An 18,209-nucleotide genomic window follows, 5' to 3' on the forward strand; every position below is an offset into this window, starting at 1 on the left:
TGTCCCTAGCTTCTTACTATTTCCACTAGAACAATGAAAGTTTAACCTAAAGTTTTATTTTATTTTATTTTATTTTATTTATTTATTTTTTTGCTGGGTACAATGGGCTTTATTGATGGTGTGCAAGGGCAGTGAGCCAGGGATCCCAAGGCCCTTCCCCTTCTAGGGGGCCGAGGATGGAAGCTGTGAGGGGGAGATTCTCAGTATTGGGGCTGCGTAGGGCAGTGACGACTTCTACAGCGTGGCCTCTCCATCCCTCTGGTCTCGCTGGGCTGTGGTGGTGGGGGCCATTTACTCCTTGGAGGCCATGTGGACCATGAGGTCCACCACCCTGTTGCTGTAGCCGATCTCATTGCCATACCAGGAAATGAGCTTCACAAAGTGATCATTCAGGGCAATGCCAGCCCCAGCATCAAAGGTGGAAGAGTGGCTGTCACTGTTGAAGTCGCAAGACACAACCTGGTCCTCAGTGTAGCCCAGGATGCCTTTGAGGGGACCATCTGAGGCCTGCTTCACCAACTTCTTGATGTCGTCGTATTTAGCCGCTTTCTCCAGGCAACAGGTCAGATCCACCACTGACACATTGGGAGTGGGCACACGGAAGGCCATGCCTGTGAGCTTCCCGTTCAGCTCTGGGATGACCTTGCCCACAGCCTTGGCAGCACCAGTGGATGCAGGGATGATGTTCTGGGCAGCTCCACAGCCATCACGCCACAGCTTCCCAGAGGGGCCGTCCATAGTCTTCTGGGTGGCAGTGATGGCATGCACTGTGGTCATGAGTCCCTCCATAATGCCGAAGTTGTCATGGATGACCTTGGCCAGTGGGGCTAAACAGTTGGTGGTACAGGAAGCATTGCTGACGATCTTGAGGGAGTTGTCGTACTTTTCGTGATTCACACCCATCACAACATGGGGGCATCGGCGGAAGGGGCAGAGAAGATGACCCTTTTGGCACCACCCTTCAGGTGAGCCCCAGCCTTCTCCATGGTAGTGAAGACACCAGTGGACTCCACTACATACTCAGCGCCAGCATCACCCCACTTGATGTTGGCGGGATCTCGCTCTTGGAAGATGGTGATAGTCTTTCCGCTGATGGAGAGCTTCCCGCTCTCAGCCTTGACAGTGCCACTGAACCTGCCACGGGTGGGATCGTGCTGGAACATGTAGACCATGTAGCTGAGGTCAATAAAAGGGTCACTGATGGCCACAACCTCGACCTTGCCAGAGAGAACAGCAGCCCTGGTGACCAGGCGTCCAATATGGCCAAATCCGTTCACTCCGACCTTCACCATCTTGTCTGGATCGCTGCTGGCTGCTCGGGAAGATCTGCTATCCGTGGATGCTCAGGAGCGCACAGGAGCAGAGAGCGCCTAAAGTTTTACTGATGCCAGAAAAAACCTACAGTATGATGTATCGTATGTACTGCATGTGTATCATGTGACTATAAAATGTCTGTCCAGTCATCACATTTGCATAGAAAAATTTTATGTAAATGACACAAAATTACCTGAGTATTTTCCTATTTTACTTAGCTATGCATAAAATTCAATAAGGGCAGGGCTGGGGAGATAGCTCAGTGGCATAAGCCCCTGCCTGGCAAACACAGGATCTTGAGTTCGATTCCCAGTACCCAAAAATAAATTAATTCATCAATAAGAAGGGCAACACATTTTTGGATTCTTGCTCACATTTATAATGTTTTGAGAAAAGATATCCAGCAGGGAATTCCAAAGTGCCCAATTTAAGTTCTGGCTGAGTAAGTTAAACAGTTTTTGGTATGACATGGAATTACCTAAGTATATTAAGAAGAGATGAATAAGTGACTAAATGTCTAATACTAAAGTCATTGTTTTATCAATACTTGATGGAAAATATCTGCTCCATGTTATGTCTAAGATGTTTGATATTCAGACAGTGAGGTTAAGCTCAACTATCTACGATATTTTTTTGTTTTTTAATTTTTTTTTGGCGGTACTGGGGATTGAACTCAGGCCCTTGTGCTTGCCAGGGAAATACTTATTCCACTGAGCCATCTCCTCGGCCCCATCAACTGCCTATGTTATAGGGTAATATATCATTAAGCTTCTCTTCTGGAGGGTTAGCAATTTAAGTTTGCAGACCAAAAATTAGTAAAAGAAGGGCTGCAAGGACAGTCAACATTTTGGCCCTAGCCATTCAAGGTCAGTGAAGATTCAGGACATAAGAGAACCTGTACTGTAACATCCTGAAACTCAACTGTGTCCCAAATTTTCTGATCAAGGAGATTATGGGGCCACAGAGGAAAGTGATCTATGATATAGAGTGTGCCTAAGGAGAGTGACAAACATTCTCTTAGGCTTTCACAGAGAGCAAATTGGTCAAGCAATGGCCATGACTCAACCACATGGCTGACACTCACAAAGGGTCTACAAACTATGGTACAGGGTTTCAGGATAAATCCTGATGGGATTTGACTGAACTTATCAGATACAGAAGTTCCATTTTTTGTTATATAGGTCTTCTTTATCTTGGCCTTAACCATCCAGCAGAAAAGTATAAAAACAAGGTATAAAAAGTAAAGCCATATTAATATGCTGAACTGTAAAAGGCTTAAGTCAACAATTTCGGACATTGCCAGTCCTGCGGATAACCCACTACTATATGGACTACTGGACTATATTGGATTATTTTGCAGAATTCACACACCTACAATATTTAAATGGCAATGGAATACCCATCTCTGACAAAACTAAACAAAAAAAAGGGGGATATAAATGAAGGACCATTTTGTATCTGTACATAAAAACTAGGATAGATATACAGCGACTTTGTTTTAATTCAATGAAAAGAAAGATTTGTACTAATAGTGTTTGGATAGGATGTCATGTCTATATCTTGTACTTTGAATAACTACTATGAAGACAACAATATGTAATGTATTAATTATTGTAACTCTCCCACTAACCTGTTTTGAAACTGTCTCATTGCTATTTGTTTCTCAATAACATTAATAAAAAAATTTTTTTCAGTACTGGGGATTGAACTCAGGACCCTGTGCTTGCCAGGCAAGCCCTTATTCTACTGAGCTATCTCCCCGGCCCCTGAAAGTAAAATATTGATAAAAATAAAATCATTGTTTATCTCAAATGAAATGTTGAATGTTATTGCCTTGTAAATCTGTTAGGATGCATTTGAAATATTTTCCTGAGATACTATACTACATTGAAGTATGACTACTTTGTTTGACACAAGATCTTGCTGGGTAGTTTAAACTGGACTTGAACTCACTAAGTAGCCCAGGCTGCCCTCAAATTCACAGTGATCTTCCTTTCTCAGGCTCCTAAGCGATAGGATTTATAGGTATGTGCCACCATGCTAAAGCAGAATTTTAAAATTTATCATTGGGGCTGGTGAGATGGCTTAGTGGTCTAAAGCACCTACCTAGAACAAGCTAAGCAAAACACAGGGACCGCAGTTCAATGCCCCAGCACCACATGCCAGCCAGCACCGCCCCCCCCCCCCCGTGGGCTGAGCTGGCCACACACACACACACACACACATAAATAAATAAATTTAAAAAAAATTATCATTCTTGGGATTCACTGGGCTTCTTGAATGTGAAAAATTATATTTTCCTTAACTCTAAAGGATTTAATGTGCATATAATTCACATATATACATATAATTCATTGTAATGCATCTATGATAAATATATAATAGGGGCAACCCACTCGGGTCCCCCTTCTGTCTCTCTCTCAAGATTTCTTTCTCCCTATAAATATATTTTGCTCTACAAATTATATTCATATACATGTATGATTTGTTTTAATGTTTCCATTACCTGTTCTCTTTTTGATTATACCTACTTACCTTTCTTTCCTCTGTTCCTTCTGCTTTAGATTTTATAATCCATTTTGGGTAATATCTTTGTATTTGCTTCCAATTCATTAATTTTCTCAACAACTGTTTTTAGCCTATATGGCTTTTAAAAATACAATGTTTTTGTTTGTTTGTTTGTTGTTGTTGTTTTTTCCCTACCAGTTGTACTTGGTTCTTTTTAAAATCTGCCTGGGGCCAGCCAAATAGCTCAGCGGATTGAAGCACCTGCAAGTAGGTTCAGGGCCAGGGGTTCAATCCCCAGGGCATGCTGAGATGGCAATTGAGACTGGGCGTGGTGGCGCGCCTGCAGTCCCAGCTCTTTGGAAGCTGTGAACAGGTGGAGCACTACAAGTCCAATCTGGTAGTGATCTGATAGACCCTGAACACCCTGTAGACCCTACCCTCAAATATGGAAAAAAATAAAAATAAAATAAAATCTGCCTGGTGAAGTACAATGGTGAATGCCAAAGGTTGTGGGGAAGAAGATGAGCAGTGGTATTTAATCAATATAGAATTGTAACGGGAAAGAAAAAAGGGTTTGGATATACACGCGCCACGTGTGAATGTACTTCATGCCACTGAACTGTGTGCTTTAAAACAGTTTAAATGTTATTTGTCATATTGTATATATTTTATAATTGTATAATTAAAAAAAACCTGTGTGGTCATGTAATAGTTCCATTTTCTTTCCATAGTTTCAATTTTATACTCAAATATTTTTTATTCTGTGTGCCATAGTATAATGCTAGTATTTGAAGTCCTTAAGGTCTAAATCTGTTATTTATTCTTACTCCTGTGTGCGACATTTTTATTGTGAATTTAGATTTTATTACATCTGTTTTGAGAAAGTCCTGAGGGGCTTAGCTTAAAAGGTGCTTTCTAGAAGAAAAGATCTCTAATGGTTTCTGCTGGGGGCCAAGATGTGCTAGGAACCTAACTGTTTTCATTTATCGGTCCTGGCAACGAGGAAACGTGAGGCCAAGCCTAGACCCACGTGCGAACAGGTTATATACTGTTAGCTTTCTGCCTGGAACTGCGGCAGAGGCACAGGTTTCCTTATTCGCTCATGGTACTGAAGGGGACTTCTCTCAGTCACTAACTCACTGAGTCTACAGCTGCTGCACATGCTTTAGCTTTGCTTGGCGGGTGCAGGGAATGTCTCAGAATAAGCTCCCAAGTACACGTGGGCCTTGAATCCTGGTTCCCCACACTGATGCATGCTGTGTGAGATGCTACATTCCTGGTCTTGGCATGTGCCCTCAAAACAGCCGAAGTTTTTCAATGAAGGACCTCTGATTTCTGTGTGGTGTTTGTTTTATTTATTTTTGTTGGGGTTGGATAAAAATCTTTGGGTTTTATTTTCTTACAAACAACGTTACAGATTTAAAAATAGGCTTTTGTCATAGTGTCTGGGAATTAAGCTGTGGAAGAATCATAAATATCTAGCTTGCAATGCTGTCAGTAGTAGTCCTATATTGCGTAATTTTTAGAAATTTTCATTATTGTTAAAAAAGAAAAAAAATATTGGCGTTCATACCAAGCACTAAATGGTATGTAAGTTGTAACACAATAATGATAGGACGGATTTACTGGGTATCTTATATGCCAGGCACTTAACGTATGGTGTCTTATTTGCTCTAAAAATTAAGCAATATTGTTGCAGGCAGCTGAGTTAGAAACACCACTGGCAGCCAGACAGGGCCAGACCCCCAGGGAGACAGTATGGAAGACAAGATGACGTTGCACCTTGGGGAGAGACAGACACCTCTGTTGTGGGCCAGACCTCAGGACTAAAGAGTAAACAAATGCAGCCACATACCTCCCTAAAGACAGGCCTCCAGGACTGATATTCTAAAGGAGTCTATCCCCTAGAGGAAGCCAGAAGAGTCACTCACCCAACCCCTACAGGAAACGCCCGCTCTGTATCATCCCCCAACCCGGCTTGCTGTGTGACTGCCTTTTGCATTTGGTCCTGGATTTAATCAACTTTACCTGAGCAATTGTGCTTGTAACCCTACTGGCTGAGCAGTTTTGCCCCACCTCACGCCCACTTTGCCGATTCCCACGTGCTGTATCTTAGATTCACCTCACCATGGTTTTGCTCTATAGAAATCCCCAGAAAAGGCAGATCCCCGGAGAAAGCTGCTTGGGCGCCATATGTCTCCCTCCCAGACTGGAGCTTTCTTTCTCCCAATAAATATATTCTGCTTTCAACCTCTGTTGTGCCTAAAATGCATTCTTTGGTTTTAGAGAACGCGAACTTGGGAGTTTCATTCCCCTGTATCAGTATGACCTCTAGGCTCACGCAGTTGTTCCAAACGAGCTACACGCTGAGCGGCAGCGATGGGGCCTGTCTGCTCGCGAGGGCTGATGCACTGCTGTTCACTGAGCCCGGCTGCCACCCTTTTCAAGCCCTGCAATCAAAGATGAGAGAACCACTGAAAATGTTATTCACTATATTTTAGGGTTTTTTTTTGTTTTTGTCTTTTTTAAGCAGGCCTCACTGTACAGCTTAAGCTGGACTTGAACTCATTTTGTAGCCCAGGTGGGCCTCAAACTAGCAGCAATCCTCTTGCCTCAGCCTTCCAAGCGCTGGGATTACAGGCAAGCAGCACCAGGCCTGGCTGGTGGTATGTTTCATAATAATGGATCCCTGTTGGTCAAATATGACAATCTACTCAGAAGTTATTATGAGACCAAAGAAAGTAAAAAACGCAAGAGGAGTCAAGCTGAAAAAGTCAGCTGCAGTCTAAGTTTATTAAATTCTAGAAGCAGTGTGTCCGCTTGCTTCATGCCTCTTTATTATTTTACTTCAAAGAGAATTTCAATATTCAACAAGGATACAAAAAGCTCAAGATACAAGTTAGAAGTAGGTGTGTGTATGTGGCGGGGGAAGGAGGTAACAACAAAAAAAAAGCAATGCAAATGTCCTCTAGAGCTCTGAGTACTGGCTTGGGCTGCACATCCAGCCCTCACTGCCAGACAGCAACTTCAAACCCTTCCAGATGCCTGTGCATCCGAGGAGCTGCACTAGGAAGAGGCGGAACAGGCGTCTCTGCTCCTGCCCAGGCCATTCCTTCACTAGATGTCACCACCCTCGCCCCCTCAGGAACCCTTATTACTCACTCTACTGTGTTTCTGGAACTCTCCCTTTCTCCAGCCTCTTATCTGTTAACAAAGGAGGAGGTCAAGTCACCCTTATCTTTAAATAAACTAGACCCTTGGGCCTGCAGCACCTGCGTTTTCTCTTCTACCCTGCAGCTTCTGTGCAGGGCAGCCTCCGGCCCTCCCGCGTCTTCCTTATTCACTTCCTATCTACTCTACCATCTCTGGCAAAGTGGGTTCTGGTGCTGTGCTACTCTGAAACAGCTCTTGCACAAGGACTTCCTAGTTGCTCAATCCAAAGAACAATTTTCTCTATTCCCTTGTAGCACTTGTGACTGTTCAGCTCTTTGTCCGGGGACAGCACCATTTCTTGATTTCCCACTAACCTGTGGACATTCATTTGCTGTTGCTATCAGCCACGGGATCATCCTGCAGTGTTGGTCCTCCTCCACGGGCCAGGAGTGTGGTGGACTCAACGCACACCTGTTGACGAATCACACGAGAAGTTCTGGATCTCTTCTAACTTTCTGGTCTACTATTCAAGTGTCTGAACTTTCTACAAATCAAGTGTCTACAGCTTCAGTATCTGTACCTCTGGCCCATTTTCCCTATGAATTAGCTTGACACGTCCCATTCATCGAAGGCCATCATTTAAGGATACCATCTCTTTCTTTCCTCCTGCATCTACATCAATTGGTCACTAAGTCCTAATTCTTCCTCAAATTAGTCCCCCGTTCTGCTATATCACCTCCCTAATTTAGGCCATTTCTCAGTCAGAATGTAGCAATCGCATTCTGAGTGGTTTCCTGCTTTCTCTCTGCTTCATCTATATTGCCAAAGAAATTTTCCAAAGTTGAATGTTTTAGTTACTTCTCACTCCCTTCATAACACATCCTTGATTACTTAGCATGGCTCTAGATGCGTTTATAGCAGAACTGACGTACCCTGAACGACCTCTACAAACTCTTCCCTGAAGTTACACCTTCCCTTCCTATGGCAGTATCAAGTCCTCCCACCATCTGCTGTTGCATGGTGTTTTGCTACTTTCCCCAGACACGTTCAGGTGTCCCTTTGGAATATCACAGCACTGTGTGCTTCCCTATAGGTCACTCACATCAACTCAGCAGATGCTAATGTACTTACCTGGACAATTTAAGCCTCAGGAATAATGACAGTACTTGTTGAATACCATGTGGTAGGTTCTGTGTCAGGTACACAGCATTCTTACTCAGTGCAACAGTTGCAGGAGTGGGTAGTAAGACTACCCTTGATGTGTAAGTCAAGAAACTAAGCTCCGAGAAATTAAGTAAGTTCCTCAATGTTGTAGAATCACATCTGAATCTTTTTATCTTTTGGCGGAACTGGGGGTTGAACTCAGGTCCTTGTGCTTGCCAGAGAAGCGCTTATTCTACTGAGCCATCTCCCTAGCAGCCCCCCTCCAATTCTTTTTGGCAGAACTGGGGATTGAATTTAGGCCTTTGCACTTGCCAGGGAAGCACTTATTCCACTGAGAAATTTCCCCAGCCCCTCAATCTTTTTAGAGGTGTGTATCATGTCTTGTCTAGGAAAACTTGGCAGTCTTGCCACATGCTGCTCAATAAATGTTTATGGGTTGAAGTACAAAAGTGGGATGAACAAAAAGAAATTAAGTAAATTTTAGTTTGGCACAAGGTAAAACTTTGTACTAGCTAGCACTATCCATTAGATTATTTAAAAGTTACAAACTAGGCATGGTGGTACCTACCTGTAATCCCAGCTACTTGGGAGACTGAGGTATGAAGACTATAGGTTTAAGGTCAGCCTGGGCAATTTAGTGAGGGTTTATGTCAAAATAAGAAACAGAAAGGGCTGAGGATGGAACTCAGTGACAGAAAACTTCTGCGTTTAATCCTCACTACCCCCTCTCCCCACCTCCACCCCAACACCAAGAAGTTATACTTGGCGTTTTGGGATCTACATCCAAACATTCACCAACTGTGGATAGAAATACTGAAGTTATTTTGCAGCTAAGTTAACTTTTTTCTTCTCATTACTCATTAAACACAGTATCGTATTTGGTTGTTACAGGGTTTCACTACACTGCTGAGACTCACAGTGATCCTGTTTTCAGCCTCCCCCAGCACTGGGATTTCAGGCATGTGGCACTACTGTGGCCGGTTCAGACTGCCTTGAGGCTGGAGGACCAAACTTCAGTCCTTGTGCTTGCCTAAGCAGGCGCTTTAGTCCACTGAGCTATCTCGCCGGCACTATGAGATTTCTATTATGTATTATATGTAGAGACGATTTAAAGTATCTGGGAGGATGTGTGTAGGTTATATTCAAATACACGATCGGGGGGTGTACTGGGGAATCAGCTGCTGGGCAGGGGCTGCACCTCTAAGCTAAGTCCCTGGCCTGTCAAGCGCACTATTTTCTACACATGACATATAACCTCCTCTCATCTTGGTACCCAAGGGGGTCTTGGAAACCAATCCCTAATGCCTCTCTAGGGATGGTTGTGCACAGTGGTATTTATACGTCTGCATTGTGAGTAGGGGCTGCATCTTGCTCAGCTTTCATGCCGCAGAATCCAGCCAAAGGCTGGAGATGCTCAGCAGCTGTTTGTCCAATAGGATGGGTTGAATTCTAAAGCCCTACAAACTAAAAACACAGATGATTTAGTGCAAGTTTCCCTCCCACTCTTATTTCTTCCCATTATGCAAGGAAAGAGTTTACAGACTTCATTTGCTACTAGCAAACTTTTACCCCACTGTAAATCCTGAGTCAGGGATGTATCTTTGTATCACTGCATCCTTAGCTAGTGTACAGCAGTCATCCAATAAACACTTGTTGGAAGAAACACACACAGTCACAGTACAACAGTATGCTTTTTATTCCTAGATGATATCATAGAAATATATGCCATGGAAAGAATTCTTGTATTAGGTGGGAGATTAGACCAGACAAAAGTTGTCACCCCAGGAAATATTACAATTATAACCTTTGGATTCTAAAAGTAGTAGAAAAGCACTCAGTCAAAATCACCATTCCTGAGGCTAAGGACTTAAGTAACAAGAATCTTTCAGAGACTGGTACTGCAGAAGCCATGGCAGCATGATCTCTGAGATTCCTGATAAATTTGAGTCGCTTTTATTTGTCCTATACACTGAATTAAGAGGCTATATTGCAACATACTGATTAGATTCAAAATTTATCTATTAAACATTTTTGCTGGCACTGAGGATACTGGTGTAGAGAGAGACAAATGTTCTTAAACCTCATAGAGTTCGCATTCTAATGGAGGGGGATGTAGGAAACAATTACCAAGATACCATTGGACGGAAGTCCGGAGAAAGCAGCAAGAACCCAGAAAACGGAAAACTAAAGGGATGCTACTAAATGGTTACATTTTCAAATGCTGGGCTCTTCAGTCCTGGTACTACTCAAGAGTCTCACAGCATCTTTTGATATTACTTAGTACTTTAAAGATCTCTTCCATTCTAAGTGTCCTATGATGTCCCCAAGTAAGTTGCTTCCTGCTATGTATTACCACCTCATACTGGTCACCAGCTGTCTTCTCCTAGGCATAAAAACCAAAGTTTTCTCTTATTTATCACATCAATCAAAAACCAACACACCTGTGAGGAAGCTGTATGTCAGTCTGCTATCGCTGATCTAATTTTCTTTCCTGTCGTTTATTTCTCAAGACTACCAGAAAACTTGTGACCCTTCATTTTTTTTTTTTTTTTTTTTTTTTTTTTGAGACAGGGTCCCACTATGCAGTTTGGGCTGGACTTGTACTTGCTTTTGTAGCCCCCAGACTGGTCTCGAACTCGCAGAGATCCTCCTGGTTCAACCTCCCCAGAGGTTCCGGGGCCACAAGGTGGGTGCATGCATCCAGGGCCAAGACAGCGTGCCTGGGCATAAGGGGCCAAGACCATAAGGCATGTGGAGCCGGGGATTGAACTCGGGTCCTTGTGCTTGCCAGGTAGGTGCTTATGCTTCTGAGCTATCTTTCCAGCCCCAGACTCTTAATTTCTTTAGTGAATAGGAATAATCTCCATGTTTATCAAACAGTTTCATCTCATTTAAAATACCCTGATAATCATTTTCTTCTCCAAGAAACTTCTTAGAACTAATGCTAAACTTTACATATTAACAACTCTATAATGACAGCCAGAATCTGAACCTTTTTATAAAACAGGAAAATACATAGAACAGAAATGTAACTGGAAAAGAACTGTAAAAGGATTTTACATGTTTTATATCCCAATCATATGATTAATGCCTATCTTTCTTTTTAGTTTGAGGTCCAGACTAGTTCCTCACACAGGCCCTAGTAACATTTGATGCCCAACAGGCTTCACATCCAGATGGTGGAGACAGCTGCCTGCCATTGTGGAGTCAACATGAAGGAATCACAAATACCCCTATGTAGCGTTACTTTCTCTGAAGGAACCATAAAGACTGGTATTTGGTTTTTAAAAGATAGTTCTTGAGCCAGAGATAGCTCAGTGGTCTAAGTGTCTGCCTGGCAAGCGAAAGGACCCAGTGTGATCCTTGGTACCACATGGCTTGCCAGCCCTGGATCCCTGGAGGCACCAAGCAGGCCACGGAGACCAGGTGTGGTGGTGCACACCTGTAATCCCAGTAAAAAATAGGAGGATCCCTACGAGTATGAGCTGCATAGAAGACCCTGTTCCAAATACACAAAATTAAACACACACACATGAATGATAATTCTTAAAGATATGTCATAGAAAAAAACTTTTTAATAAGTCCTACTGGACTTATTAAAAAAGTTAAGAAAAATAAGGTTGCAAGGAAAAGGAAAGGGAAACAAAGAATCAAGATCCATCATGTACAAATTCCCCACGACATTATCATGATGTGTAAAATGTACCAATGAAATTGATTTTTTTAAGTCCAGTAAGGTTGAATAATCTTCCCACCTAGACCATTTCCATCTAGGATGTGCTCTGAGTAGTTATCACTTCAAAATTATACAGGATCTTATACCTAAGATTTGCAAATAATTATCATATGCAGTAGAAAATACTGTTCCAAGTAAAAAAAGGTTAAATATATGGAATTGCTCATTCAGTGCTTCACGGTAAACTACTATGGGGACTGGGTGGAACCAGAACTCCCATTTTAGTTTTTGATAAATTTTATGTATTTAAACATGTATCATTCCTAAAATTATTATAAATTATAACAATTACAAAAGGAAGCATTTAAGCTCTATGGTTTGATCACACTGAAAGGAATATAAATCTGCTCACTGTATGCAAGGAACAAATGAATATCCAAATGTTTTATAACATTTTCCTTTAACTGTAATAAATGACCATGCTGGAAAAATAATTATTTTATACTACAGGGTCTCAAGGAACATTAATTTCATTTCATGTAAAATCATTCTAACTTTTTAAAGCTGATTTAATCATCTGTGTGACTGAATGAAATACCACATATAACTGCGCCTGGACAGAGTAAGCTCTCTGTGAGCATAGTACAGTCAGAATCAAGATTCGATTTTTTTAGAGAAGTCACATGACCTAGGATTCCTTCTCCTCAGATGTCCTCATTGAGTCCAAAGGTTAGAGCTACCTACTAAATAAACATTCAAAAGTGTTGTTTTTTTCACCAGTGCTGTAATAGCAAAGCTTTTTCTTATATTTAAAAATTATGGATAATAGTTATTTGCAGTTAGTTTCTTCATCATTTATAATACCTGGATACTTGAAGCTTAAGTTCAGAAAAAAAAGTTAATAGACTGACATTTTATTTTATTTATTTATTTATTTACTTGTGGAACCGGGGATTGAACTTAGACCTTGCACTTGCCAAGGAAGCGCTTATTCCACTGAGCCATCTCCCCAGCTCCCTAGACTGACATTTTAATTGCAACCTAAGCCTAAATCTTTATAAATTCAAAGATAATTGGGATCTCAGTCATCAAGCTTTAATACTGTACTTTGGGTCAACTAAAGTGGAATCAAATCAAAATACTTTTAACCAGGGCCAGCCAGATAGCTCAGAGGACTAAATTGCCTAATAGGCAAAGTGTAGCTGCCAGGACTCCATCCCTGGCATGCAGTGCCGGCCCCACCCCTGGGGTGCATGGATAGAGACTGGTCATGGTGACACACGCTTATAATCCCAGCGCCTGGGAGGCTGAAAACAGGAGAATCGCTACGAGTCTGATCTATATAGTGAGACCCTATACTAAATACATTAAAAAAACAAACAAACAAAAAACAACAACTTTTTTTTTTTTTTTGGCAGAACCAGGGACTGAACTCAGGCCCTTGCACTTGCCAGGGAAACACTTATTCCACTGAGCCATCTCCCTGGCCCCTTAAAAAAACCCTTTTTAACCTAAACAAATACAAAATTTTACAAATGACATCAAAGAGGACTTTTTAAGAATTGTTACTTTTTTAAAAAATGTATTTAGTACAGGGCCTACAGGGTCTCACTGGGTAGACTGGACTTGTAGTGATCCTATTTTCAGCCTTCTAAGCACTGGAATTACAGGCACCCCCTCCCAATCACCCATCTCATCATGTCCCAGGGGGGTGGCCTGCATGGCAAGCCTGGGGATCAAACCCCCGGTCCCTGGTCTGCCTAGGCAGGCGCTTGAATCCGCTGAGCTATTTGGCCAGCCCTGTTACGTTGTTTATAGTGATATTTGACATAAATCATACTGCACAGTAATTGATAGCATTAGTTACTGCTGTGCTAACTACAGTTAGTTTTTAAGTTTTGTCAGCATTGCATAAACTTCTTTAAGGTAGAATGCAGTGCGCAGTCACTGAATGAAAGCGGGTACACCTCTACTGAGCCAGGTAAGAACAGACCTACTACCATGTCCACAGATAAAGTACACATCTGTAAAAGTAACCTATGTGTATACAACACAGGGTATACTTAAAAATTCACTAGTAAAAAAATAATTAGGTGTTATCCCTGCATGTGGGAGGCTGAGCTCAAGGCCAGTCTGAACTGCATAGTGAGACCATCTTAGAAATACAATACAACAAAAATTAGGTAACACCCATGTGCATGTGATCACACGATGTATCTCAACAATGGAAACAAAGCAAGCACTAGTTGTACACCAAGGTGAGAATAATTACTGCTAGGGAGAAAAAAAAGCTACGATCCCGGGGGAGTAGGGGCCTTCAAATATCTATATTTTAAGTGTTTTTAAGAGAACTATCATCTATGTAACTTAAAATTAGTTAAGCAAAACAAAACAAGGAAAGACAACATAAAGACATCGGCATAGAACCAAAAGACTTTTTAGGTTTGTGTTACTGGGAATGAATACATTAATTTCCCTTATGTTAGTTGTCTTATTTATAAAAGTCTGCAACATTTAGACTATATTTTATGAATAGTTATGAGCTATTATAAATCATTGTTTCAAACAATTAGTCTATTGTCCTATTTAAATCTAAGTATTAGCATAATCTAACTGCTTAGCATTAAGTAGCACATAAAAAGATAAGTTACTTGGGGGGATGGGGAGATGGCTCGGTAGGATAAGCGCTTGACTGGCAAACGCAAGGATCTGAGTTCAATCCCCGGTTCCGAAAAAAAAAAAACAACAAAAAAAAAGATAAGTTACTTGGGAGGCTAAAGTAGGAAGACTACCTATACCTGAGTTCACGGCCAACGTGGACAATGTAGTCCGATCCTCCACTTTCCATTTCTTCTCTTCCCAGAAGGGAAGGAAAGCAAGCTTTACCATAACGTTTTAGAGGGATCAAAATATACTTGTATCTGCACAAAGAATACAACCACAATTTGTTTTGTCCCCTTTAAAGACTACACAGAGCTCATAACAGAGAAACCAGAGGGAGCCCGGGGAGATGGCTCAGTGGAATAAGCACTTCCCTGGCAAGCCCAAGGGCCTGAGTTCAATCCCCAGTTCTGCCAAAAAATAAAAAACAAAACAAAAAATAAAAACCAGAGGAAGAGTAAAAGAAATTGGCATTCATCTGTTTTTTAAAAATGTATGTTTATTCTTATAATTACATGCTATAGCTTTACTGTATTTTTTATTTTTTTTATTTTTTTGTGGAACTAGGGATTGAACTCAGGCCCTTCTCCCTGGCCCCGACATTCATTTACTTGGAAAACAAAATTTTAGTGAAGTCTGTAACATTCTGAAGCTGTCCTCTGGGTGCAAGCATATCATGAAGATGCCTAAGACAGATCTTTAAATTTATTTATTTTTTTGTATTTTAGGGAAGGGTTTACAGGGTGTTCAGGGTCTCCCTACTAGATCAGACTCCTAGTGCCCTGCCTGTTTACAGCCTCCCAAGAGCGGGGATTACAGGTGCGCGCCACCACACCCAGTCTCAATTGCTGTCTCAGCACACCCCGGGAGTGGGGCCAGCACGATAAATTTATTTTTTACTAACAAGTAATGTACAGAGCAGTTACTTTTTTCTATCCTCCCTTCACTAAGTTGAACTTCATCTTTTAAATTCAGGGATGGAAGCATAAATGTGATCAAAGAGGTGAGGGTCAGGGCACCTGGGGTACACTAGTTTTAAAAGAGGGTGTTTTGATGCACGTGGTGGGGAGAGGCAGGGGCACAGGCAGCAGGACTGCTACAACTCACCCACATCTGGATACAGCAGTCTCTCGGAAACCAGTGTTACTTGCACAGTATTTCTCAAACCCACGCTGGAAATAAAGGCCTCCTTTTGGTTTTAACAGTGGCTTATCCACACTTCTTACTATAAGCTGCCTTCTGTTCTCAACCTTTGTGAAGACAACAGTTTTTACCAGTTGTGCACAAGTGCCAATTTAAAAAGTCAAACATACATTTAAAAAGCCAAATCTGTCTGTAATTATAATAATGTAATTCTCTTTCTTGTTATATGCTTAAATGGGATAGAATTGAATGCAAGAAAAGCTAAGTCCATGAACTGTTACCTTTCTATATGTATAAACTTTTTGTAGCAAAGTAAAATGACTGAAAGTAAGTCTTCAGGAGAAAAGTACCCATTTCAGCCTTCTGGAATCTCCTTTTACCCTCCCCCTGCAAAATGGGGTCACCCACAGTGGGCTACTCCATCTCTCAACACATACCAGGTGTCTTCACATCTCCCAGACTTGGAACACTGAGTCCCCCTCCCCCCATGCCTTGGACACTCTCAAGATACACTCCGCAGTGATGCTCTCGGACTTCCCCAGGCAGGGCCAACACTGCCTCCTACGCCTGCATTACATCAGAGAGAATGCCCCCATGCATGCTCTTCCTTCCTGCCCTTCAGGAGCCCCAAACTTTAAGGCAGGCTCTGTGTCTTCACACAGCTCTCAATCACAGCACAGTGCCCGCAGTGTTTCCTCCATGGTCCTTCAAAGAGAGATGGCAACAGCAGCAGTACAGCTCGTCTTAAGGGTACTAAGAAATCTGGCTGCTTACAAGGCTGACGCACTGAAGCTTCTCATGAACTTCTATTTTAGACGAGCTTTTTTTATTTTAAAGGGAAAAAAATACACAATTTCAAAACAAGATAGGAAATTAACGGTAGTTATTATATTGTATATTGTTATCAAAGTAGTTGCTCAGATCACCAGTCATGCAAAACTGATCAAACAATATAAGCACTGTTCCTTTCAATGAAGATAATTATTTTAGCTATCTTGAATATCTGCATTTTTTTTTCATTTTTCCTCCTTCCCTCATTCCAGTTGCTCCACCATTCTTTCCTATCGAGTGGTTTCTTTCCCTTTCACAATTATCTATCGTAACTTTTGGATCGTACTTACTCTGTTTCTCAGTTTCCTACACTTATAGGTGATGTTTACACATGCGAGTCTGGTTTATTTCACGTATGAGCATGGTCTCTAGTTGTACCCATTTACCTGTGAAAGTCTCTAGTTTATCTTTCTTTACAGGTGAGTAGTACTCTATTGTATAAAAATACTACACCTTTTCTATCCAGGTCCTGAGTTGATGGACATTTGAGTTGTTTCCAAGATCCAGCTATTACAAACTGTGCTGCTATATACATTGAGAAATGCAAATTAAAACACTGAGATTCCATCTCACCCCAAACAAAATGGTTAAAAAATAATTCTTTAAAAAAATCAACCATTAACAAATGCTAGAGAAGCTGTAGGGAAAAAGCAACCAACCAATCAAGTGTGGAGATTCCTCAAAAAACTAGGATTAAAGGTCCCATTCAACCCACTTATTCCCCTTCTGGGTATTTTTCTAGAACTGAAAATATTTCACAGCGATATATGTGCATCCATTTTTATAGAAGATCTTTAAAAATAGAGAACTCTTATAATTTTCTTAGGAACACTTTAATGTACCAAATAGCCCTTCTTTGAACTTCTATCTTGCAGGAGAAGGAAATACTCAGAAAAGTTTACACACTGGATGCCTGAACCAAGCATGGCGGTGCACACCTACAGTGCGAGCACTGGGATGGCTAAGGCAAGAGCATCGCTTTGAGTTTGAGGCCAGCTTGGCTACATAGTGAATTCCTGGCCAGCCTGAACTACTTAGCAGAAAAGAATGCTAAATTACAAAAAAATAAAGTTCTGAAAAGCACTGTGATCCAATTAAGAAAACATGTTTTGCCTGACATTCCTAATGTCGTTAAACCCTAAACTCTTCTCTCCTATTTGCTTCCAACAAGGTCTTCAATACTGATTAGAGCCTCCATCTTCAGCATACACAATTCTCTGAACATCTTTTTAAAACCTAAATCTTTAAGCAATCCACAAATTTCCCTTTCTCTTAAAAGATTCCCTAAAAAATGCATTGCGCTTGGCAGCCAAGAGGCTCCACAGTGTTCTTGCTTCAGAGATCTGAGGACCTCCAGCTATGTGCATGCCAGTGGAGCTCCTACGTTTGGTATCTGTGTAATTAATCTGGTAAGTCCTCAGGAACACTGAGGGACCATGGGCACAGGCAGCAGGACAGCTACAGGGGAGCCCTGGGAGAGGCTCTACTATGCGATGCAGCAGGAAGGCAAAGGCTTATTCCATGAATTCCGGGCAATCACAGGGACTCCAGAGAAAACAGGGATGTAAGGAGACAGTGTCCTTGGGAGATGAAGAAGGATGCACATACACATGATTCTAAGGATAAATGAAATGTAATGAACCACAGGTAACTGGTTTCCACATCTAACAATTTTGAAATGCTACAAGGTTTATGAAAGATCTATTGTACATTTAAGTTTATAAATTTTTCAAAGATAAAAATACTTCAGTAAATTTGA

The 18,209-nt window shown here is 41.5% G+C and overlaps 1 pseudogene; it reads right to left on the bottom strand.

Annotated features, from left to right (window-relative positions):
* Window positions 1-276: 276 nt before the first annotated feature.
* LOC101589832 lies at window positions 277-1,354 on the bottom strand (annotated as a pseudogene).
* Window positions 1,355-18,209: the final 16,855 nt, after the last annotated feature.

The sequence above is a fragment of the Octodon degus genome, unplaced genomic scaffold (assembly GCF_000260255.1).
Source record: "Octodon degus isolate 3935 unplaced genomic scaffold, OctDeg1.0 scaffold00100, whole genome shotgun sequence".
Classification (NCBI taxonomy): domain Eukaryota; kingdom Metazoa; phylum Chordata; class Mammalia; order Rodentia; family Octodontidae; genus Octodon; species Octodon degus.